Raw genomic sequence first — 26,633 nt, forward strand, 5'->3', positions numbered from 1 at the left:
CTCTTACCATGTCCATTTGACAGAGGATGAAGCTAAGGCTCAAAGAAGGTAAGGATTACACGTGGTAAATTCAAAGTCACAATGAATAGTTGAGTAATTGAGGAAGATGCAAACCTAAGTCTGATGACTTCCTGTTTTGCAGCGTTTTCCCTAAGTCACACCTCCTTCCTTGGGTGTCAAGCAGGAACTTGATATGTTTTGCTGATCAGTGAATCACCACCTTGCAACCACGTGTACGGCAAATGGATGTCTTTTTTTTGGGATGATATTATCTAAACTGTTAGAGCAGATAACTTTGTGCAATCTCAATAAGACACCATGGTAAAATTTCAGACAATTGCATTGCCTAAGAGATATGGGCAGATCTTTTCAGAGCAATTGAATGTATTCAAAGATGTCTTAATTAAAACAAGAATAGAAAATGTTAAATGTCCATTCCCTGGAAGTAGAATAACAGGAATGTCAGCTGTAAGCCACACATTTTTATATAGTCTGGTAAACTAGCAAAAAAACAAAACAAACAAAAAAACCCAAAAACAAAAAAAAGTCTTGGTGTGGACAGAAACAAATAAAAAAAATTACCGAGTCTTTTGACCATCATCTCCCTAATGCCTAACCCAGTGCCTGGAAACAGTAAGTGACCAACAATATATTGGCTGAGGTAAGTTTATGAGTTAAGGACTTCCTAAAGTAATGGCCTCTTAAAAGGTTTCCCCACTTTCACCTTTGCCCTGCTTCAGTCTCTTCACACCCTGCAGCCAAGTAATCCTTGAAGAGTATAAACCAGAGCTTGTAGTTAGCATAACTCTGCAATGACTCCCATTCTCTCTCAGAGCAAATGCCAAGGTCCTTGTAACAGTTTACAAGGCCCTGCAAGATTGGCCTCTCTGTGTCTCTTCAAACTCATTTCCTACTCCCAGCTTTATTGACACCCCTTCGTCCACTCTGCCTTTTGCTGTTCCTCCAACATGCCAAATGCCAGAGGCATAGTCACCCAGGGGCCTTTGTCCCCGGGCTACTCAACCTCAAGATATTACCCACTGTTCACCTTCTTCAAGGTACACAATTTATAGCTGAAACCACCCACTCACATGCTTTCTATTTACCCTCCTAGTTTGCTTTGCCCTGTAATACTTATGACTTTCTACTTCATTATTTATTTATTTTGTTTACTGTCTGTTTTGCCCCACTTGAATGAGAATTTCATTGGGGCAGGAATTTTTGTTCATTTGGTTGTTTTTCCAGTGCCTGGAACATAAGTACTCAGTAAATACTTGTTGAAAGTAATACAGAGAGGCCGGGAGTGGTGGCTCATGCCTGTAATCCCAGCATTTTGAAGGCCAAGGCAGGCAGATCATGAGGTCAGGAGTTTGAGACCAGCCTGCCCAACATGGTGAAACCCCGTCTCTACTAAAAATACAAAAATTAGGTGGGCATGGTGGTGCACACCTGTAATCCTAGCTACTCGGGAGGCTGAGGCAGGAGAATCGCTTGAACCCAGGAGGCAGACATTGTGGTAAGCCAAGATCATACCACTGCACTCCAGCCTGGGTGACAAAGTGAAACTCTGTCTCAAAAAAAAAAAAAAGTATACAGAAAAATATTCTGAACTCAGTAAGATCACGGCTTTTACAGAGTGCCAAAGGAAAAGTTAATGAAGAAGAGAAAAATGAGAAAAAATGTTTTCAGAATAACCTGGAGAGAAAGTATTCGGGCTTTAAAATAAAACTGGAGCTATATGGAAAAAGAAAGAGTGAGAGAGAAAGAGAGGGAGAAGGAGAGAGGGAAGGAAAAGAGATAGAGAAGGAGGGAGGGAGAAAAGGAGACTTTAAATTAGCTTAATAAGGTGTGGCTGGGAGTGGACTCACGCCTGTAATCCCAGCATTTTGGGAGGCTGAGACGGGCAGATCACCTGAGGTCAGGAGTTTGAAAGTAGCTTGGCCAACATGTTGAAACCTCGTCTCTACTAAAAATAAAAATTAGGCATGGTGGTACATGCCTGTAATCCCAGCTACTGGGGAGGCTGAGGCAGGAGAATCACTTGAACCTCAGAGGCAGAGGTTGCAGTGAGCTGAGATCGTGCCACTGCACTCCAGCCTATACGACAGAGCGAGATTCTGTCTCAAAAAAACAAAAACAAAAACAAAACAGGGTGCATGCTAAGACACTCACTTCAAATAGTGTTTTTCGAGATGTCTCAGCCAGATCGGGCTACTGTAACTGGCTGAGTATCATAGACTGGGTGGCTTAAACAATTAAAATTTATTTATCACAGTTCTGGAGCCTGAGAAGTCCAAGATCAAAGTGCCTGTGGATCCGGTGACTGCCATCTTCTCATTCGATGCTCACATGGTGGAGAGTAGAAGGAGAGGAAGCAAGCTCTTGTCACATGCATCCGTGTGAAGAGACCACCAACAGGCTTTGTGTGAGCAACAAGACTGTTCATTTCACCTGGGTGCAGGTAGGCTGAGTCCGAAAAAGGAGTCAGCAAAGGGTGGTGGGATTATTACAGGTTTGGGATAGGCATACAAAGTACATTCTCAAGGGCAGGGAGAATATTACAAAGTACCTTCTTAAGGGCTGGCGAGAATATATCATATCAGTTAGGGTGGGGCAGGAACAAATCACAATGGTGGAATGTCGTCAGTTAAGGCTATTTTCACTTCTTTTGTGGATCTCCAGTTGCTTCAGGCCATCTGGATGTATACGTGCAGGTCACAGTGGATATGATGGCTTAGCTTGGGCTCAGAGGCCTGACAGCTCTCACATCTCTCTTCTTATAAGGGCACTGCCTTAGTTCCTTTGGGTTCCTATCACAAAATGCCTGAAACTGGGTAGGGTATAAACAACAGAAATTTTCATCGCACACTTCTGGAGTCTGGGAAGTTAAAGATCAAGGCTCTGGCAGATTTGATGTCTCATGAAGGCTCATTTTCTGGTTCATAAATGATGACTCTTCACTGTGTCTTCACATGGTGAAAAGAGTGAGGCAGCTCTCTGGGTTCTCTTTCATAAGGGTACTAATCCCAATTATGAGGGTTAAGTCTCACAAAGACCCCACTTCTCAATATCATCCCCAAAGCCCCACCTCCCAATACCATCGTCTTGAGGGCTGGCATTTCAATATATAAACTTGGAGGTTGGGTGGGGGCACAAATATTTAGACCATAGCAGGCACTAATCTCAACAATCAGGGCTCCACCCTCATGACCTAATTACCTACTAAAGGTCCCACCTCCTAATATGAACATCTTGGGAGTTAGAATTTCAACATATGAATATTTGAGGGACAGAAACATTCAGGCCAAAGCACAGAGTCTTTTCCATGGAGCCTTACAGATCAGGGAAGGAGTCAAATACAGACTTCAGCCCCCAAATCCGTATCTGCCCCTCAGTTTTACATCTTCAATATTTTTAGTTTCTGGATAAGATTTCATTCTTTTAAAAAATGCCTTAGATTAAAAATAAACATAAAAGAATGAACCTACTACCATAAAGTATGTTATACCGGGAAATTCTTGAGAGAGATTTGCTGAAGACTGCTGATAGAAAAGGTCCGGATCACAGAAAGTGGACTATTCTCTGCCTTCTCTCAGCATCTAGGCTTCAGGTTCTAAAGAAGCTTGGGAAAGAGAGCAGAGCTAAGGCAAAGAAAAATAACGTGTTGTTTAGGGAAATGTGTAACTGAAATTAGAGTTGAGGTGGTCTGGATGACGAGCAAGGGCTGGAAGTAGCAACAAAGAAAAGCTCTCTTCCAAGGACCAAACTTTTATTTGTGGAAGTGAGTGTGCTGTGCAGTGAGTTTACAACTTCAGAGGACACCGAGACAAGAACACAAAGGCATTCTTGGAAATAACTCAGAAAACAAGAGTTGAGAATATGTGGAATGTGGTGGGAATACAAAAGCCTTGTAGTTTTTAGTGTTGGGAACAGTGGTGTGGCCTCCTTACTGAGTGATATTATACATGCTTTCATCCACAGTTCCTGTCTCACAAGTCCCATAGCCCTTGTTATAATGTTGAGGTGCCTTAGGCCTCAGAAACAGGCCTCAGAAGACAGGATCTCTCTCTCTCTTTCTGACCCTCCCCTGCCCTCCTTTTATGTGCCTGAGGCAGGACTATAATCTGATTTTGGGTCATAAGACCCTCATTCCAGAGAAGCTTCTGCCCCATACCCTGGAAGGATTGCTCCACAGACAGGCCAAGAAGAATCTGAACAGACAGGCCTTGCTGGATTTTCCCACTTGGCCTGTTTGTACTAAATTATACCTTTTTGTCCAATCACATTTCTACATGATTGTCAATCATGCTTATCCAATGAAGTCTTCATAAAAGGTCCAAGAAGACAGGGTTTGGGGGCTTCTGGATAGCTGAACACGTGGAGGTTTACAAGAAACCAAACAAGAATTTATCCACGTGCCGGGAGGGTGGTGCACCCCAACTCCACAAGGACAAAAGCCTCTGTGTCCAGGATCCTTCCAGACCTCACCCTTGCATCTCTTCATCTGGGTATTTATTTGTATCCTTTAAAATATCTTTGTGATAAACTGGTAAATATAAGTTTCCCTGAGTTCTGTAAGCCACTCTAGCAAACTAATTGAACCCCAAGAGATGGCTGTAGGAACCCCAGTGGAAGCTGATTGGTCAGAAATTCTGGAGATTGGACCTGTGACTGGTGTCTGAACTGGGTGGGGGAAGTCTTGGGGACTGAGTCTTCAACCTAGGGATCCAAGGCTATCTCCAGGTAGATAGTGTCAGAATTGAATTAGAGGAAACCCAGCTGGTGTCTTCTGCTTCATGTGTGGGGAAAAACCCACATACATTTGGTCATAGAAGTCTGTGTCAAGGCCAGGTGCAGTGGCTCACGCCTGTAATCCCAGCACTTTGGGAGGCCGAGGTGGGCAGATCACTTGGGGTCAGGAGTTCAAGACCAGCCTGGGTAACATGGTGAAACCCTGTCTCTACTCAAAATACAAAAATTAGCTGGGCATAGTGGCAGGCCCCTGTAATCCCAGCTACTCAGGAGGCTGAGGCAGGAGAATCGCTTGAACCGAGGAGGTGGAGGTTGCAATGAGCCGAGATGGCACCATTGCCCTGGGCAACAAGAGTGAAATTCCATCTCCAAAAAAAAAAAAAGAAGTATGTGTCAGTTGTTGTGGTGAGAGCAGAAAAAAAACACCCAGTGAGTGTTGTTTTTTCCACATTCCCACTGAGTATGACGAATGGTTGTTGATGGTTATCACTGGAGATTGAAAACTGGGATTCCTTTTTCACCAGGAATTGGTGCCTACCATGGCTGGGGATACACCGTGATGGATTTGTGACTGCTCCTCTGAAAGCTGGCCCAAGGGTGTACAGCATATGAATGTGGGGGAGTTTACACTACACACGCTCTTGGCTGTAAGTAGTTCGGTTTCATTTTTTAAATTTATTACTAACTGCTTAACTTTAGTTGAAGCCTGAGAATCTTATCTACATTGATATAACTTATGCTGTTAGCATTTCACTTTATGCAGCTCTTAATCCACTCCCATGCCCCAACTTGATGCTTAATTTGGTGTATGTATTCATTTATGTTGTTTTCACAAGAATAATAAATAGAGCTGGCAGTCTGAAGAGAGGACAATAAAGTTGTAAATAAAGGAGGGGAGTAATGCCAATCAACCTTAACTTTATATACTGATATCATTCCACTTTTTCTGCTATATTATAACTGATATTATCAACATATGTCTATTTTATTGATACTTTTTGCACTGATCTTGCCCTGATGTGGTCATTTTTGGTGAACAATTTTAGAAATAAGAGCATAACATAGAAAAAGGGACATCTGTCATAGAGATACATTTCCTATAAAGGTGCACACTTATATGCACATAAAATTATATATGAATGCAGAAAATGTCTACAATGAAAAATAAAAATGGTCCTGCCTATGGTAGAATTACTGCTGCAGGAAGTAGAGGGGAATTGCGATGATATCTTTGGAAGCATAGGAAGGACCATCAAACAACTCAAAACCATGGCACATGAAAAATAGCTGAAAAAGTGTGATTTTTCAACTTGGAGAAAATAAACCCACTGAACTTAATAGCTGTCTCCAAATATGTGAAGTCTGTCTCGCGGAAAGATCAGGCTTGTTAGGTAGGGCCCCAGGGGCAGATAATGAGGGATGCATCTTCCTGAAAAGTGGAGCAGAGTATCTGCAACACTCAAACCTCTTACTCTGGCTCTGAGAGGAAAAACACCACCCAGGGTGCAGCCCAGCCTTTGCCACTATATGCCTGCCAATGGAGAGGACACATAAAGCACCTACTCAGCCAACTGTGCCAGCAACCAGAGATAAACTCTAATGGGTTTGTGCTTTATTCTTCTAAAATTGGTGTCAGGGTGCACAGTAAATGAATTCTGGAGAATTAGGGGAAATTTGTAGGCCAAAGTAGAGACAAAGTATGGATCACTTTGGGAGGCCGAGGTGGGTGGATCACTTGAGGTCAGGAATTCAAGACCAGCCTGGTCAGCATAGTGAAACCCCATCTCTACAAAAATACAAAAATTAGCTGGGCATCATGGCAGGCACCTGCAATCCCAGCTACTCAGGAGGCTGAACCAGGAGAATCGCTTGAACCCAGGAGGCAGAGGTTGCGGTGAGCCGAGATAGTGCCATTGCACTCCAGCCTGGGAGAGAGAGTGAGACCCTGTCTCAAAAAAAAAGTAGAGACAAAGTAGATACCAAGTGGTATCAGATTTCTTTTTCTTCCTTTTTTTTTTTTTTTTTTGAGACAGAGTTTCACTCTGTTGCCCAGGCTGGAGTGCAATGACATGATCTTGGCTCACTGCAAACTCTGCCTCTTGGATTCAAGCAATTCTCTCCCGCCTCAGCCTCCTAAGTAGCTGGGATTACAGGTGCCTGCCACCACACCCAGCTAATTTTTGTATTTTTAGTAGAGATGGGGTTTCGCCATGTTGGCCAGGCTGGTCTTGAACTCCTGACCTCAAGTTATCTGCCTGGTATCAGATTTTTGCAGACTAAAAGATATCAGGTATCAGGTTTTAACAAACCGTAGAAATATTAATAATCCTTAAAAAAAGCCAAACACGGAAAGAAAGAAAGTACAGATTCTGCCCCTCTTTTGCCAGTGTAGCCATGGACATTTTAACAGCAGTTACGTTGATCTGTTCTGCTATAGGCATGCTCCAGGCATTTCCCTTGGGAAACTGAAGCAAATAGGATTGAATGCTTAGTGTTTGTTTGTTTGTTGGGGTGGGGGGTGCGGGTGGAGTTGTTTTAAGGAACACTCCCAGCTCAGTGTCCATTTATCTGTTCATTGAGGCCCTCACAACTTGTCAGTCAGAAAACTCAAATGGGTTAAAAAAATGAATTCTGGAGCCAAGGTGCTAGGGTTTAAATCCCACTTCTACCACTGATTGGCATTTTTATTGTTATTATCACTAGTCCCTCAAGGTCAAAGAGTTAGACCACTACTTCCCTGTAAGAAAAATAAGCCTCTGCCGAGCGCAGTGGCTCACAACTGTAATCCCAGCACTTTGGGAGGCCAAGGCGGGTGGATCACCTGAGGTCAGGAATTCAAGACCAGCTTGGGCAACATGGTGAAATCCCATCTCTACTAAAATTGCAAAAATTAGCTGGGTGTGGTGGCGCGTGCCTTTCATCCCAGCTACTTGGGAGCCTGAGGCATAAGAATTGCTTGAACCCGGCAGGCGGAGGTTGTACTGAGCCGAGATCATGTCACTGGACTCCAGACTGGGTGACAGTGAGACTCTGTCCCATTCCCCCCACCACCCCCAGAAAAGAAAGAAAGAAAGAAAGAAAGAAAAAGAAGCCTCTTAAGTAATACCCTCATCCAGCTATCCTGGTATCTGAGTGTGATTCTTGGTAAATAAAGCTGTAGAAACACAAATGTCCAGAAGCAGGTTGATGATGTTTCCTAACCTCTTTTTCCTTTAAGTCTTTAAACAAAACAAGAGTTTACAATAGATTTGCTACTTTATTCTATCCATCTACTCAGACAGTAATAATAATTTTAACAAGCATTGATTCAAATATTAAACTACCAAATAGATGTATTAGCCTGGGTATTTTGCAAGCACCTCAATTTCAACATCCCAGAAACTGAAGTTTCAATCTTCTATTTGCATTTCTAATATTTGTCAATATACTTAGACATTTTCAAAATCAGTTTTGGTTTGGCAGTGCTACCCTGCTAAATTTTTCTCAAATCCATCTCTTCCTTGGACTCATTTCGAAACTGCTCTGTGTCAGGGCTTCTTGATACATTGCCTGGATTCCTGCTCTAATCTCTCAATGCTTCCTGTCTCTCTCTTCTCTTCTACGTAACACTTCCCTTAAGCCCTGGGCAAGGTTTTTATGGTTCTTCATGGTTCCAATTTATCTTTCTAGTCCTGCTCACTCCCTGCTGTGCTTGTTCAGCCTTAAAGGCTATTAGTGGATTTCTCCCAACCACCTTCCCTGCCCTCAGCACATACAGAGTGCCAAGGCCCTTCTGGGCCTTTGCTCATGCTACTTGCTTTATCTGAGTGCTCTTTCTCCTTTCCCTGATGTGAAAACCTCTATTCAATCTTAAAGGCCCAGCTCAAATATTACTGTTGTTAAATTTCTTTGTGTTAGGATTTCTTCTATAGAATCCCTTAACAGTAGGCTTAGATAGCATTTTAGCATTTTATTTTTTTTGTTTGTTTGTTTTTTTTTTTTTTTTTTTTTTTTTTGGGTTTTTTTATTTTGATTTTTTTTTTTTTTAATTATACTTTAGGGTTTTAGGGTACATGTGCACAATGTGCAGGTTTGTTACATATGTATCCATGTGCCATGTTGATTTCCTGCACCCATTAACTCGTCATTTAGCATTAGGTGTATCTCCTAATGCTGTCCCTCCCCCCTCCCCCCACCCCACAACAGTCCCCGGAGTGTGATGTTCCCCTTCCTGTGTCCATGAGTTCTCATTGTTCAATTCCCACCTATGAGAGAGAACATGCGGTGTTTGGTTTTTTGTCCTTGCGATAGTTTACTGAGAATGATGTTTTCCAGTTTCATCCATGTCCCTACAAAGGACAGAACTCATCATTTTTTATGGCTGCATAGTATTCCATGGTGTATATGTGCCACATTTTCTTAATCCAGTCTATTGTTGTTGGACATTTGGGTTGGTTCCAACTCTTTGCTATTGTGAATAGTGCCGCAATAAACATACGTGTGCATGTGTCTTTATAGCAGCATGATTTATAGTCCTTTGGGTATATACCCAGTAATGGGATGGCTGGGTCAAATGGTATTTCTAGTTCGAGATCCCTGAGGAATCGCCACACTGACTTCCACAATGGTTGAACTAGTTTACAGTCCCACCAACAGTGTAAAAGTGTTCCTATTTCTCCACATCCTCTCCAGCACCTGTTGTTTCCTGATTTTTTAATGATGGCCATTCTAACTGGTGTGAGATGGTATCTCACTGTGGTTTTGATTTGCATTTCTCTGATGGCCAGTGATGATGAGCATTTCTTCATGTGTTTTCTGGCTGCATAAATGTCTTCTTTTGAGAAGTGTCTGTTCATGTCCTTTGCCCACTTTTTGATGGGGTTGTTTGTTTTTTTCTTGTAAATTTGTTTGAGTTCATTGTAGATTCTGGATATTAGCCCTTTGTCAGATGAGTAGGTTGCAAAAATTTTCTCCCATTCTGTAGGTTGCCTGTTCATTCTGATGATAGTTTCTTTTGCTGTGCAGAAGCTCTTTAGTTTAATGAGATCCCATTTGTCGATTTTGGCTTTTGTTGCCATTGCTTTTGGTGTTTTAGACATGAAGTCCTTCCCACGCCTATGTCCTGAATGGTATTGCCTAGGTTTTCTTGTAGGATTTTAATGGTTTTAGGTCTAACATATAAGTCTTTAATCCATCTTGAATTAATTTTTGTATAAGGTGTAAGGAAGGGATCCAGTTTCAGCTTTCTACATATGGCTAGCCAGTTTTCCCAGCACCATTTATTAAATAGGGAATCCTTTCCCCATTTCTTGTTTTTGTCAGGTTTGTCAAAGATCAGATAGTTGTAGCTATGCGGCATCATTTCTGAGGGCTCTGTTCTGTTCCATTGATCTATGTCTCTGTTGTGGTACCAGTACCATGCTGTTTTGGTTACTGTAGCCTTGTAGTATAGTTTAAAGTCAGGTAGCGTGATGCCTCCAGCTTTGTTCTTTTGGCTTAGGATTGACTTGGCGATGCGGGCTCTTTTTTGGTTCCATATGAACTTTAAAGTAGTTTTTTCCAATTCTGTGAAGAAAGTCATTGGTAGCTTGATGGGGATGGCATTGAATCTATAAATTACCTTGGGCAGTATGGCCATTTTCACGATATTGATTCTTCCAACCCATGAGCATGGAATGTTCTTCCATTTGTTTGTATCCTCTTTTATTTCATTGAGCAGTGGTTTGTAGTTCTCCTTGAAGAGGTCCTTCACATCCCTTGTAAGTTGGATTCCTAGGTATTTTATTCTCTTTGAAGCAATTGTGAATGGGAGTTCACTCATGATTTGGCTCTCTGTTTGTCTGTGATTGGTGTACAAGAATGCTTGTGATTTTTGTACATTAATTTTGTATCCTGAGACTTTGCTGAAGTTGCTAATCAGCTTAAGGAGATTTTGGGCTGAGACAATGGGGTTTTCTAGATACACAATCATGTCATCTGCAAACAGGGACAATTTGACTTCCTCTTTTCCTAATTGAATACCTTTTATTTCCTTCTCCTGCCTGATTGCTCTGGCCAGAACTTCCAGCACTATGTTGAATAGGAGTGTTGAGAGAGGGCATCCCCGTCTTGTGCCAGTTTTCAGAGGGAATGCTTCCAGTTTTTGCCCATTCAGTATGATATTGGCTGTGGGTTTGTCGTAGATAGCTCTTATTATTTTGAGATACGTCCCATCAATACTCCTTCCCCAATCTAGCAAGGCAGGCCAGCATTCAGATTCAGGAAATACAGAGAACACCACAAAGATACTCCTCGAGAAGGGCAACTCCAAGACACATTATTGTCAGATTCACCAAAGTTGAAATGAAAGAAAAAATGTTAAGGGCAGCCAGAGAGAAAGGTCGGGTTACCCACAAAGGGAAGCCCATCAGACTAACAGCTGATCTCTCAGCAGAAACTCTACAAGCCAGAAGAGAGTGGGGGCCGATATTCAACATTCTTAAAGAAAAGAATTTTCAACCCAGAATCTCCTATCCCGCCAAACTAAGCTTCATAAGTGAAGGAGAAATAAAACACTTTACAGACAAGCAAACGCTGAGTGATTTTGTCACCACCAGGCCTGCCCTAAAAGAGCTCCTGAAGGAAGCACTAAACATGGAAAGGAACAACCGGTACCAGCCACTGCAAAAACATGCCAAATTGTAAAGACCATCGAGACTAGGAAGAAACTATAGCAACTAACGAGCAAAATAACCAACTAACATCATAATGACAGGATCAGATTCACACATAACAATATTAACGTTAAATGTAAATGGGCTAAATGCTCCAATCAAAAGACACAGACTGGCAAACTGGATAAGGAGTCAGGACCCATCAGTGTGCTGTATTCAGGAAACCCATCTCACGTGCAGAGACACACATAGACTCAAAATAAAGGGATGGAGGAAGATCTATCAAGCAACTGGAAAACAAAAAAAGGCAGGGGTTGCAATCCTAGTCTCTGATAAAATAGACTTTAAACCAACAAAGATCAAAAGAGACAAAGAAGGCCATTACATAATGGTAAAGGGATCAATTCAACAAGAAGAGCTAACTATCCTAAGTATATATGCACCCAACACAGGAGCACCCAGATTCATAAAGCAAGTCCTGAGTGACCTACAAAGGGACTTAAACTCCCACACAATAATAATGGGAGATTTTAACACCCCACTGTCAGCATTAGACAGGTCAACGAGACAGAAAGTTAACAAGGATATCCAGGAATTGAACTCAGCTCTACATAAAGTGGACCTAATAGACATCTACAGAACTCTCCACCCCAAGTCAACAGAATATACATTTTTTTCAGCACCACACCACACCTATTCCAAAATTGACCACATAGTTGGAAGTAAAGCTCTCCTCAGCAAATGTAAAAGAACAGAAATTATAACAAACTGTCTCTCAGACCACAGTGCAATCAAACTAGAACTCAGGATTAAGAAACTCACTCAAAACCGCTCTACTACATGGAAACTGAACAACCTGCTCCTGAATGACTATTGGGTACATAATGAAATGAAGGCAGAAATAAAGATGTTCTTTGAAACCAGCGAGAACAAAGACACAACATACCAGAATCTCTGGGACACATTCAAAGCAGTGTGTAGAGGGAAATTTATAGCACTAAATGCCCACAAGAGAAAGCAGGAAAGATCCAAAATTGACTCCCTAACATCACAATTAAAAGAACTAGAAAAGCAAGAGCAAACACATTCAAAAGCTAGCAGAAGGCTAGAAATAACTAAAATCAGAGCAGAACTGAAGGAAATAGAGACACAAAAAACCCTTCAAAAAATTAATGAATCCAGGAGCTGGTTTTTTGAAAGGATCAACAAAATTGATGGACTGCTAGCAAGACTAATAAAGAAGAAAAGAGAGAAGAATCAAATAGATGCAATAAAAAACGAAAAAGGGGATATCACCACCGATCCCACAGAAATACAATCTACCATCAGAGAATACTACAAACACCTCTATGCAAATAAACTAGAAAATCTAGAAGAAATGGATAAATTCCTCGACAAATACACCCTCCCAAGACTAAACCAGGAAGAAGTTGAATCTCTGAATAGACCAATAACAGGTTCTGAAATTGTGGCAATAATCAATAGCTTACCAACCAAAAAGAGTCCAGGACCTGATGGATTCACAGCTGAATTGTACCAGAGGTACAAGGAGGAACTGGTACCATTCCTTCTGAAACTATTCCAATCCATAGAAAAAGAGGGAATCCTCCATAACACATTTTATGAAGCCAGCATCGTCCTGATACCAAAACCTGGCAGAGACATAACCAAAAAAGAGAATTTCAGACCAATATCCTTGATGAACATTGATGCAAAAATCCTCAATAAAATACTGGCAAACCGAATCCAGCAGCACATCAAAAAGCTTATCCACCATGACCAAGTGGGCTTCATCCCTGGGATGCAAGGCTGGTTCAACATACGCAAATCAATAAATGTAATCCAGCATATAAACAGAACCAAAGACAAAAACCACATGATTATCTCAATAGATGCAGAAAAGGCCTTAGCATTTTAATAGCATTAAAGGTATAGCTGGCTAAAAGGCAACAGATTAAACACACAAACGGTTTACTCTGACAATGAGATTAGGTGCTTTTTAAACTATATGATTTATAGTTTTATGCGTTTTAACCTTCGCAGCTAGCCCAATCCTAAGCGCATAATAGATACTCAGAAAGTTTGTTGACTGAATAAATGAAATAAATCTTATATCTCAAATATATTAATATTTTTACTTTTCATCAGCACAATCAAATAGAGCTGTACCTTTTCACCTTGTATTATCTGTTTACTAATTTCTAGCAATCTATTCATGCATGGGTAAATGTAACCCTAAAGAGATAATTCTGCCTTCTTTTTAAAATGGGAATGGACTCAGTGAAAGGAAAGAGATGAGGACCATCATTTTATTCATTCATTTGATGCCTATTATCATGCACCTTTCTAGGCTCTGGAGATTTAGTAAAACAGACAACATTTCTACTCTCCATGATCTTCTCTTCTATAAAGATAGGACAGAAGAGAAACAAGTAAACAGACAAACAATGTGATTGTGTTTAGTGTTAAGGACTAAGAGAACTATAAAATGGATTAATGTGGCACCACCTAATTAGGAATGGGGAATACATGAGATTGGGTGGTTACCTTGCCAATGAAGTTAGAGCTGAATGTTGAAAGGAGCCAGCCATGTAATAATCTGGGGATAGAGAAGACAGTTAGGGTAAAGCCTAAGGACAGGAGTGAGAAAAAGGGCAGGAGGCAATGTGGCTGCTCATTATTAGCAAGGGGATCACCTGGTGTAGCAGATGCTGTACTACCTGCTTTCCATGTTTCTACATTTATGTCTGATTATATCTTCAGAAGGCTATCCACACTTTATAGATGGAGGAACAGATCATCAGAGCAAGATAGCAGACTTTTCCAAGTCTTGTATCTGGGAAATGAAAGGTGTAATTACTCTAAATGAATTCTGACTGTCTCAAAAGTCTAGGATCAAACGTCAGGCTAAAGTAAAATGATTTTTGATAGCATTACATCTTTATTGTCAATTGAAATGTCAACCTAAAGTAATCAAAAGGGTCAGCATTTATTTTTAAAGAGAATTCATTCAAGTCTAAATTTGCCTCTCTTGGACTTCCAGGGGTTTCTTTTTGTTACTTACAAGTTAGTTTGGGCTACAAAGACTTAATTTTAGTGTTTGAAATTTGATTTGGGGAAGTATGGCAAATATCAAAGGTTTAAAACACGTCATTCAAAACAGGATCACAGGTTATGGTAAAATAAGTCAATCATTTAGCCAAAGTGATCATGTAAAGTTTTCACAAAAAGCAAAAACTTTTAATCTTTGATAGAAAGGAGATCAAAGTTATTAAACAAAGTCCTAATAAACACAACATGAGACCAACAGAATCTGTCTCTTCCTCTGTCCAAGTTTTTGCAGTTCATGCAAAAGGCAAGCACAATTTTTCTTACTATTTTTTGTTAATACTACACAAAAATCTTGTTCAAAGGAGGAAACCAAATTTTACTTTTGTATTAGTGTATTATCAGTACTAAAGCCAATTTTAATAAAACCTTAAAAACAAATCCATCCAATCTCAACCAACTTTGACCATGTAAGAGTTTCATAAACCTTTTATAACTTCTTAAAATTTTTTTTCTATTTATTCCTTTCTCCAGCATTTTAGGTCCTTTTAATTTTATTTATATCATAGTCCTTTAATTTAAATAACCTCTTAAACTAGACAAATTAATTTTTTACTAAAAAACCACATTTTTATGTTTTTGTTTTTTCCAAAAATACATCTTTTTTATATTTGCATACAAGACTGTTTTTCCCATATCTAGCATTTAATGACACATATAATTAATTTAGCTCACAGCCAAGTCAAGCAAGTGTCAAAAATATAACAAAATGAACAGTTTTAGTACCTTAAAATATCTATTACAACCAGTGTAACCCTGTCTGACCAGTAGACCCTGGCAAAATGTATGAATTATATTTAATACTAACAATTCTGAAGACATTTACATGTTATTTTGGCAACAATTTTAAAACTAATTCTACTTGCCAAAGATTACTAAAATCATGTGCACTAAAAGGCATTTGAGTTAGTTTCTATTTTTCTGACAAAATACTTAAGTACTTAATTTTCCTTTAAGCCAATTAATTAAAGTTCTTTCCCATATTTTGATAGTGAAATATCACATACTCATGACACATAAATATATAGACATATAGGCACATGGACAGAAGTAGATCTTATGGCTTTAGAATATTCTTCATTTACCAATTTTTAAATAGTTTTTATCTCCCTTTAGACTATGGAGGCCTAAGGAATTGTTAGTTAGGCAATCCTCAATTTGCATGTCCAAAGACATGATTTTTAGGTGAACATTTACATCCCAAAGGCACAGAAATTAGATCTAAATGCCATTATTTGTTCAGACAAAAAAGGGAATAGGTAAAGATTCAATCAAGACAAAATTGTTGAGAAAAGTGTCTTAAGAAAGGTAAATTATATAAATTTTAAGCCAATGTCTTCCTCACTATAAAAGTTTCAGTGGTTTAGGTACAGGAGGGAGATGCCCTTACAAATGGAGATTTTCTTTATAAGTGTAATTTTTTCTTTTATATAGAATTTCAAAATAGCCAGCTAAATGCCAGAAAGTCATATTTTGGAGACCAATCTACACTTAGGTGGTCTTTTCAACTTTGCTTGTTTTTGTTGTTGTTGTTGTTGTTGTTAGATTATTGACTTCAGGGTGTAGCCCTTTAATCGATAGGGCAAAGAAAGCATTTTCTATATCTGTACTCAGTGTAGATAGCTCTGAAAAGAAACAAGAATACTTTGCCTGAAGTCCTATCTTTTATAAGTACTTTATCTAGCTTTTTTTCTAGTTTAAACTAAGAGTATTTTTTCACAAACCAATACTTCTTAACAAAGTTTATGACTTAACTGATAATAAGCTAGGCATCTCCAAAGAGGTGCCAAGCAATCCTCACAAGATATAGAATCACCCCAAAGACAGCTCAAAGAAAGAAAAGTTTTGCTAGCTGCAAATGGAGTACACGTCACATTTCTGTCTGGCTATATTTTCTATGATCTCAGCTTGTCAGCTAAGTGCCTATGCATGAAGGTCCAAAAGCCTTGTATGCCCCACAGATGGGGAGAGTGGATATGAAAATCTGTCCATGGAAGAGAAAAAAAATCAATAATAAATGGGTACTCCAAAAGATCAAGAGTCATATGAATAATTTAAAACAAATAAGACTGGTTCCCTGACAGGGAATTCATCCTGGGTCACAGTCATAGCAGCACAGAATCTTAGCCATAGACTGCAGTTTGGAATGATTTTCTTTAAGTCCTACAGGGGATCCAAAGAGGAAACTTTGAGATTTAAAGGATTTTAACTTGTTTCAGCTGTAATGTTGCTTAGCTAATCCCTTGAATGTTAACATTTTACAGACATGTTAAGCTTTACATCTTTAAGAGCGGGGCATTTAAAGGGTATCATCTGATATTGGGTCAATAAATCATGTGTCATTTATTAATTCCAGTTTAGAAAAAAAATTGTTGGATCTGTATTTTATAATTTCCGTAGTTTCATTTTCATTCTGTAGCAACTCTGTTCCTTCTGGTCCAAATTTAAATACATTTTCCCCTTTTGAGAGAAAGAAAAGTATGCAATATGGAATTCCAAAAATTTGCCTAAGAGATGTGTGGGAGTTGAGGGAACAAGCAGAAAGAGGTAAGTTCAGATCATAGAGGAAGAAGAAGGAGTAGTTGGAAATAAAAGGGAGAAAACTTTGAATGCCTTTTTAAATTTAGAAATAGTTTTAGGCAATCTCTTGTAAAGAAATGACTTTATCAGAATGTCTTTTAGAAGCTTCTAAGTACCATTGAAAAATAGCTCTCTAGGTTGTTTTGTTTTTATTTTATAGCCAGCTTTTTTTGTTTTGTTTTGTTTTGTTTTGTTTTGTTTTGTTTTGTTTTGTTTTTGAGATGGAGTTTCACTCTTGTCACCCAGGCTGGAGTGCAGTGGCAAGATCTTGGCTCACTGCAACCTCCGCCTCCTGGGTTCAAGTGATTCTCCTGCCCCAGCCTCCCAAGTAGCTGGGATTACAGGTGCCCGCCACCACACCCAGCTACTTTTTTGTATTTTTAGTAGAGACGGGATTTTGCCATGTTGGGCAGGCTGGTCTCGAACTCCTGACCTCAGATGATCCGTCCACTTTGGCCTCCCGAAGTGCTGGGATAACAGGCGTGAGCCATCACACCCAGCCACCAGTTTTTGTTTTTAATTAAACATGCAGATAAACTAATGTAGGTATTTCCAAGGTACCCCATTTTCACTATTTTAGTTTGGGGTCTTCACAGCTTAAGTAAAACCATTTTTCTAGATATTGATGTGAGGTAACACCATAAATATTATACATAAATCTCACTGTAGTTTTTAAAGATAGATCTCTCCTTTAGAAGTACGATAGTCCATAATTTAGATTTTCCTTTTGAATGACCAAAAAGATCTTGTAGGAGAAATTTTGGTCATTTAAGGAGAAAGATTAGATTTGTCAATTGAATCAAGCTTCAGAATCTGACCAGTTTTAAATATTGCAAATTTTCCCTTAAGCCACAATTATTTCACTTTTTGTTTTTAAAAAGAAGTTGTTTCTCCTTGACCAAATTTCATACATCAGAAAATGTTGCAAACTCTAACAAGAAAGACATTCAAAACCTCAGTAAAAAGTGAAAATCTCAAATCTGCAGTCAGCAAAATCTCTAGAAAATAACCAATGAAACTCTATCTTAAAAGCAGAGCTTCAATTCCAACTCTGTTGATTGTGAATTAGGTTACTTGAATACAGTCTGAATCTCAAATCAAAATCAGGGAGATTTGAAATCTGAAAGAAGCCTCAACAGATGCCCACTGGCTCTGGCAAAGTCAGATTAACAAAAACCATTCATGCTGGGACCAAGTCTCTAATTGTGGGCAAAATGACAGGGATCACAGGAGGCTTGCTTCTGGTCCCCCTGGGTCACCAAAATGTCAACCTAAAATAATCAAAAGGGTCAGAATCTAGTTTAAAGAGAGTTTATTCAAACACAAAGTACGAGGATAGACTATACAAGAAAAAGGAGATTACAAAAAATGGAAGTCAATGTTTTGAAGCACAGAAGTTTGGAATCACTTATATAGACAAAGCTAGAGAAGTTTAACAGAATTTCAACCTCTTTCTATGTAAGGCTTAATGCATAGTTACAATGATCTAATTAGCTGAGGTGGTCTTTTTCTTTTGGGAAAGGCATATTTAACATTCCATACTAAAGATGTGGCTGTCATGGAATCTTGTGTGGCATCTGGTCTGAGTTAGGTACAGGACAATAAAGGAGAAAGTTAATCTATAAAAAAGACCTGTGATTGGAAGAGGGGAGATCTGGTTTCTGTCTCTTTTAGTCATTTACAGAACAAGAACATTAAAGAAGAGAGTTAAGCTATAATCTAAGAAGCAGAATTGCAAACATGCTATGTGACTCAGGTTCCAGGGCTTAACTTCCTCTTTGGCACCATAAATTAAGAGTGTCCTGAAATTTTATTTTATTTCATAATAAACTGCTGTGAACATGATAAGAAGCAAATACAGTGAAATCCCTTAATATATTGCTGATGTTAGAATAGACAATATTGCCCACCTTCAAGTTTAAATCTATTATATTAAGCTTTTCTTTATTTGCAAGTTATATGTTTCAAAAACTGTTTTCTATTCATTCAAAACTATGGTAGAAACTATGTAACAAGCTTCATTATAATGGAATTTTAATAGATCAAATGAAAATTCCTATTGTTATAAATACTAATAAAATTAAAACTCATGATTAGATGAGAATATCAACTACTTGAATTTTTTTACAGTTTAAAGATAAAATAAGAGAGGCTTCAATGTTAAAAGGCAACATTTCTTGGCGAAACATTGCTTTCTACTTGATGTTAAAACAGTCTATCAGTTCTTCAAGGCTGAACTAGCAGATTAAACAAATAAGAAAATGCATCCACCAAGCAATTGAGGGCATGTCAAAAGAGCAGGCAGTTTGTAGTGAATACAATGAACAGATATACCTTTGTTTTATTAAAAAAATTTAGTCCATCAGGGGTCAGTAACCACCAAAAGCCTAATTAAAATGTTGATAAAAATCCCATATAACTTTCTTCCCTTGGACCAGGATAAACTTGAGGCAATATAGAATTCAATTACACCTACACTGGGAAACATTCCTTAAACCTAAGATACCAATAGATTCAAAATTAGAGTATTATCTCAATTAATATATGCAGCACACTAGGTCAATTGCCTTAAGAAATTAGGCCACAGATTTTTAAAATGTACACAAGGAAAAAGACTACCTCCAAAGTCCTTTCTAAGAAGCATGCCTTCCTCCTCAACTTAACAATAAGATGTGAGTTTTGAAGACCTGATCTGTATAAAAGATTAAAATAGAAATCCTTTACCTATATAGCAAGTACCAGAGCACTGTAGCAACAGTTCATAAAGAGGATTTGAGTGGGTGTGTTCTCTGACCATCAAAGAAACTTACCACCAGTTCATGTCTGAGTCCCAGAATGTGCTTTGGTTGTTTTCTGAGATTTATTTTCCCTCCAAGTATGCTTTTTCTGCCCAAGTGGAGATTCCCTGGCAATAATAAATAATTTACTTTATACCCAAAAACCTCATTAGAAATACAGACCATAGTTATTAACTTGATTTTAGGAGCAAGAGGTTGGAAGTGATGTTTTCCTGGCCTTGTGCAGTCTGTCTCACTTTAGAAGAGGTACAGAGCTTTATTAACAAGGAAGAAAACAATTTACAGGGTTTTTTGAACATGGCTTCGAGATCTGTGACTGATTAGATTTCAGAAGGTTAAGAGGGACTATGACGCAATTGAGATTTTTATAAAGCACAAATGAAGGAGAACTGGGTGTTTCATTTTGAAATAAACCCCCTAGGGTCTTAATAAAATATGTAGCAGTCACTACTTGATATACTGCCTCTTCTGCCCCTTCCTAACAAAACTGGAAGAAGCTTAAAGAACTTTAATTTCATGTTACCCCATGGGTCCATGTCTGTTAGTCAGTTTGGAAATAAAGCCTAAAAAAAAAATCAAAGAAAGTTTGAATTTACATCCAGGATAACAAACAAGTTTCATATTTCCTGACAAACTCAATCAATTAGTGGTGGTGCCTGGAGTTCTGTTGAGCAGAATGGCAAAGTACATTGGTTCAGTGAGAAAGCCACGATGGATTATTTATGTTTACCATTACCTCAGGAAGGGAATGTACCAGCACTCATACTATGCACTTGCTAAATCTGATAAAGACATTCAAAGAAATAATGGAAATGGAATGTTTGTTTTAGAAATCATGATGAAGAAAAAATAAAACTTTCATACCAAAAAGGGAGAAAAGGTAAAATATGTGTGTGTGTGTGTTTTCCATGTAATGCTTCTAGAGTAAAGCCATTCATATATTAAGTACATATTTATTTAGTACTTGTTTAATATTAATAATACTATAATGTCTATAATATAAATATAAAATATTTCATATTTAAGGTACTTTCCTATAAAGCACTTAAATATGAAGTGTAAATTATATATTATATATAAATAATAAAATAATAAATATGTATTGAGGGCATCATTCCAAGGTGATAGAGATATGATAGGAAACAAATTTCCCATCCTATTATCATCCATGTGATGAAAAATCAAGAAAGCAATTGAACAAGTTAAGATATTCTGGGAGTTATAATGGCTGAGATTTTTTTTTTTTTTTAAAGCAAAGAAAGTGAACAGAGATTATGGAGGGAGTGATTTCATATGAAATGGTCAGGGAAGGCTTCTCTAAGGAGGTGGCATTTGAAGAGAACCTGAAAAAAGTTAGTGGAAGGGCTGTGTAGGTATATGGGGGGCAGGTACCCAGTTCGGGAAGGAGTGATTTGGGAGTATCCTTGACATGTTTAAGTTCAGTGTAGCTGGCCTGTAGAGAGCATTAGGGAAAGTGGAGGAGATAAGGTGAGAGAAGAAGTGGAGGGGAGAGGCTGCACTGGGGAGCAGATGATGAGGGGCCTAGCTTCATTGGCCATTGTAAGAGAGGTGTCTCTTATTTTGAAACAGAAAGTTGCCAGTGGAGAGTTCTGAGCAGAGCAATGACATGGATGACTTGGCTGCTGTTGAGAAAAACTGTGGCATAAAAGGGAAAGGGACAAAAATAAAAGAAAATACACTACTCAGGAGGCTGCTGCAATAATCCAGGCAAAAATGATGGTACCTTGAACCAGTATAGTTGTGGTGGAGGTGATGAGAAGGGATCATATTCAGAATATATTTTGAAGGTAAAGCAGATGGAATTTACTAATGCATTGGAGGTGAGATGTGAGAGAAAGAGAAGATTCCAGGAAGACTCCAATATTTATGGCCTGTGCAACTAGTAAAATAGATATGTCATATGTTGAGATAAACAGAATTGTGAGAGCAGCATTTTCAGTGAAATCACTACTTAATCTTTGAATGTGTTAGATTCTTTTTAATGTTTTAAATCAACTTCATTAGATATAATTCACAAACAATAAAATACACCAATTTAAATGTTCAGTTTGAGAAGTTTTGACAGTTTTATGCTTTTATGTAACCATCACTGCAATCAAGATATAGAGTTTTTTTATTAACCCCAACATTTGTCTTGAGTCCTGTCCCAGTCAATTACCCAGCCATCACAGGCTCCAGGCAACAACTGATCTGATTTTTGTCCCTATGCCTTAAATTGGTCTCTTCTAGCATTTCATATACATGTGATCATACAGTATGTAATTCTTTGGGTTGACTTCTTTCACTCAGAATAATATTTTCAAGATTTTATATACGTTATGCATATCAGTAGTTCATTTCTTTTATTATTTGTTTTTTTATTATTGAGTTGTAAGAGTTCTTTCTATATCCTGATATTACTTGCTTGTCAAATACATGCAAAACAAATATTTTCTCCTAGTCTGTGGCTCGTCTTTTCTTTTGAATAGTAGAACTTTTAATTTTGTTAAAGTTTAATTAATCAAATTTCTTCTATTGTTTGGGTATTTAATTTTTAAAAAATTTTTTTACCTACCCTAAGGTTGTAAAACCTTTCTCTTATGCCTTCTTCTAGAAGTTTTACAGTTTTGGTTTTAAGTTTAGCTCTATGATTCATTTCAAGTTAGTTTTTGTATATGATGTGAAGCTTATTTTTTTCCAAATGAATATCTTCTCCAGCACAATTTTTTGAAAATAATTTACTTTCCCCATTGAATTGCCTTGACACCTTTTTAAAAAGTCCATTGACCATAGATATCAAGGTGTATTACTGGACTCTATTTTGCTGAATTCATCTATATGTGTGTTTGTCATGCAGTACTGCGCTGTCCTGAAGACTATAGCTTTATAGCAAGACTTGCTTTGACCCTCTAGTAAGTGGCAATGACTTATTGTTTTTACTAATACCTGGATTTCCTTACCATCCATTGATTGTCTTCTCAGCTCTTTTACTATTTAAATGCATTAAGTTCTCTTTATTGTAAATACTGGAAGTGATTTATGTTTTTTAGGTTAAATCTGATAAATAGAAATTCTCACAAAATTGCTGGGTAGGTACTAGCAATTTTAATTATCCTCACTTTAGAGGAGGAAATTGAAGTACAAAGAAATTAAGTAATTTGCCCCTGTTGGAAGAGCCACAAAATGGTGGGGGCAAGATTCAAAGCCAGGCAGTCTAGCTCCAGAGCTTGTGCCTCTAACTTCTGCTCTCCTGCTGGAGACATCATTGTACAGATGATACTCAAACTGAGTGAAATCACAGAAAATGGGGGTAGGAAGAGGTCAGTAGACTGAGCCCAGGGGAACTCAATTGTTTAGGGCTCAGAAAGATGAGGAAGAACTAAGGAAGGAGGCTGTAAAGAAGCAATGAGTGAAGGAAAACAACCGTGAGAAGGAATTGTCCTAGAAACCAGTGAAGAAAGTGTTTCAAGAGAAAGGACATAATTAACTATGCCAAATGCTGCTAGAAGGTCAAGTTATGTGAGCACTGGGAAAACAATGGATTTGGCAACAGAGGTCATTGATGTTCTTGATAGGCCCAGTTTTGGTAGAATTGTGGGAGAAGAGTTAGCCCAATTAGAGTGAATTCAAGAGTGAGTAAAAGGAGAGGAAATGGAGACAATGAGTATACACCACTCTTTAGCTGTGTGTGTGTGCTGGGGAATGGGTGAGAGTTGTGGGTAGGGAGGGGAGAGATGAAGTCAGGTATGTGTAATGAAACAGATGGTCTAATGAAAGAGAAAATATTGATGATGTAAACGTTGGAGACAGAAAACCACATACTTTGAAGTATTTCCAAACACATAGTTTGCTACATAGTGCCATATGTTTTTCAGTGATAAGAACATAGAGTGTAATTCCCCTTCCCACAAGAATGTTATGTCACCCATATCAGACCTACATATGTGAGTTATTGGCCCCAAGTACTAGACTCCAAAATGCTTATAAACCCAAGGTTTTAGACAAACATATTGAGAGCTTAGGCCGTGGCAGGACTACCCTCTGTCAGCTGCCTCTCTGAAGACCAAGAGCCCAGGCTGTGGCAGGACTACTCTCTGCCAGCTTTAAGCTACTCTCTGAAGCCTTGCCCACCAACCCTGGCTCTGCTCACTAGTGTCTAGGACCTTGCTGGTCATTGCGGATCCACACTGTGTTTGTCAAACTGTCTCTTCCAAGAACCTTTCATAGAAAGGTACACCTCAAACTTTGATTAGATTTTCGATCTACAGAGGCTTGCTTCTATCCTTATTGAGCAACTAGACTTTAATAATTGGACTCTGGTTAATGTACAGTAGTCTCCGTTTATCCTTGAGGAAGATGCTCCAAGACCCCCAGTGGACACCTAAAACTGCAGATAGTACTGAACCCTGTGTACACTATGCACAAACTTCTTTTTTCTTCTTTACAATTTCGTGTATAGAAGACTCATGCTTACCATAGATCTTAGCAACCTCAGCATACATTTTTTTTTCTTTCCTTATTATGTTGACAACTTTCCCCTTTTCACTGAAAGGTAGCACTTTATGGCCTCTCTTTTGAATATCTGGGTTGCCTACAATCACTACTCTTGTGCTTTGGGGCATTATCAAGTAAAATACAGGTACCTCATTTATTGAGTGTATTCCCTGTGATATTCATTCTCATTATTCTCCTCTATTTGAGCATTGTGTAGAGGAATAAAAAAGAACCTCACTGTATGGCAACAAACCATGTGATTCATAAAACCATACTGTGATCTTCTTATTTTAACCACACAAAGCACCCCAATTTGGGCAGGACCCAAATTCATGCAGAGACAAATGAGGAAGGGGGCCAGACCCAGTGCCAAGAGGCAGAGTCAAGTGCAAAAGGAGGAAAAATAGCCCATTCGTAATGGTGGAACAAGGCAGAGGATATAGGAGCAAGGTGGTTTGACAGACGATGTGGTGGGAAGGTGTGAAAGTCCTTCTCTGGTGGCTTCTATTTTCTTGGGAAAATAAGAAGTTAGATCATCAGTTGAGAATGAAGAGAAGCAAGAAAGTTGTGGAGGCTTAACTAAAGTGGAAAAGGTATGAATTAGGAGACTGGAAATTAAATAGGTCAGGGGTATGTTATAGAATTGCACAGTGGCAGCACTAGAGACCTGTTTGAGTTAAAAATCGCAAATGTAAACTGAGATTCAGTCAGCTGATACTGAATAAGTACCTTTCATTTTCTAAATAGCCACTTTTTTTTCTAATAACATAGTTGGTAAAGAATAATAAGACAGATCTTTGAATTTTAAAAACTGACCAAAGGAATCTCCATAAAATTTGCCAATTAATCATAGTAGTGTATCAAAGATAATTTTCTGATTTTGTTAACTTCACTGCAATTATGTAAGAGAACTCCTGGATTTTAGAAAACAAACAATGAGGCATTTAGAGGAAAAAGGGATAATCATGTGTGCAGCTTACTCTTAAATGATTTTGAAAAAAAAGTAAGTATAAAATGAAATATATGTATATTTTTTCCTTTCCAGTTTTATTAAGATATAATTAACAAATGAAAATTATATATATTTATGGTATACAACATGATGTTTTGATGTATGTACACATTTTGAAATGACTAAATCAAACTGATTAATATAATTTTGAAATAAAGATAAAATTTGTTTAACAAAATGCACATGTGAAAAATAAAAGTCAGGGGAATATGTCCCTTATGGCATTGGATACTTTAAACACTGCTATACTGAGAGAAACAAAGTAAGACAAATCATATTAAAAACAAAGGGGATGAACAAACAAAGTGGGTTTTTTCCAAAGCCACCTGGATAAATTCTTATACAGACTAATCAGTCTGTATGGGGGGTTGTGGAAGGAGAGGTTGATTGGTTTAATGCAAGATTTCTCACCTTTAGCACTCTTGACATTTTATGGTCAGATAATTCTCTGTTGTGAAGGTTGTCTGTGCATTGTAGGTCAGATGGTTAGCATCATCTCTGGTTGCTACCTACTACACACCAGTAGCAAACCCTCTCAAGTTGTCACAACCAAACATGTGCCTAGACATTTTCAAACATTCCTTGAAACAATATCACCCCAGGTGAGAACTGATGCCTGAACAGACACTTGCCTATAATGTCTATATTTGGAATTTTAGAAGCTAGGATTAAATATATGTTTACATATATATACATACATAAATACACACACATATATATAAAATACACAAACATATGTATTTATGTATGTATAATATATTTACATATTATGCATTTATGTGTATGCATGTATACTTACATATATAGAAAGGGAGATAGATAAAGACTGAGACAGAGAGAGAGTGAAAAAAGACACAGTAAATGTAATAAATGTTAATATTTGGGAAAATATGGGTTGAAAGTATCCAGGATTTGTTTATACTATTTTCAAAAAATTTTCATACATTCAAAGTAATATCAAAAAAAGACTGGCCTAATATTTGAAATGAAATGCATTTGGAAAACTACTAAAGTCTTATATTGTACTATCTTGATTCTCCCATATAACCTTATAATGTCATGATTCAGAAATTTTAAGGAACTATTACTCAAAATTTATGTTTGAGAAAAAAGTCAAGGCAAGACTGATGCTAGTTTGTTTTTAATTTGTGGCTCAAACCATTAGAGAAAATCTGTCACTGAGAAATAAATTTCTATTATGAAGAAAGAACATGGATATATTGGTTGTTATATAGACTCTCTCTATATGTGCATTTT

General features: G+C 38.1%; 1 protein-coding gene across 1 annotated transcript in view; it reads left to right on the forward strand.

Annotated features, from left to right (window-relative positions):
- Window positions 1-5,199: 5,199 nt before the first annotated feature.
- MME (membrane metalloendopeptidase) overlaps window positions 5,200-26,633 on the forward strand; it is a 155,081-nt gene continuing 133,647 nt past the window's right edge. Inside the window, exon 1 of the mRNA XM_003256321.3 lies at window positions 5,200-5,399. The gene's annotated coding sequence lies outside the window, so the exon portion shown is untranslated. The remainder of the gene's footprint in view (window positions 5,400-26,633) is intronic.

The sequence above is a fragment of the Nomascus leucogenys genome, chromosome 11 (assembly GCF_006542625.1).
Source record: "Nomascus leucogenys isolate Asia chromosome 11, Asia_NLE_v1, whole genome shotgun sequence".
NCBI lineage: Eukaryota > Metazoa > Chordata > Mammalia > Primates > Hylobatidae > Nomascus > Nomascus leucogenys.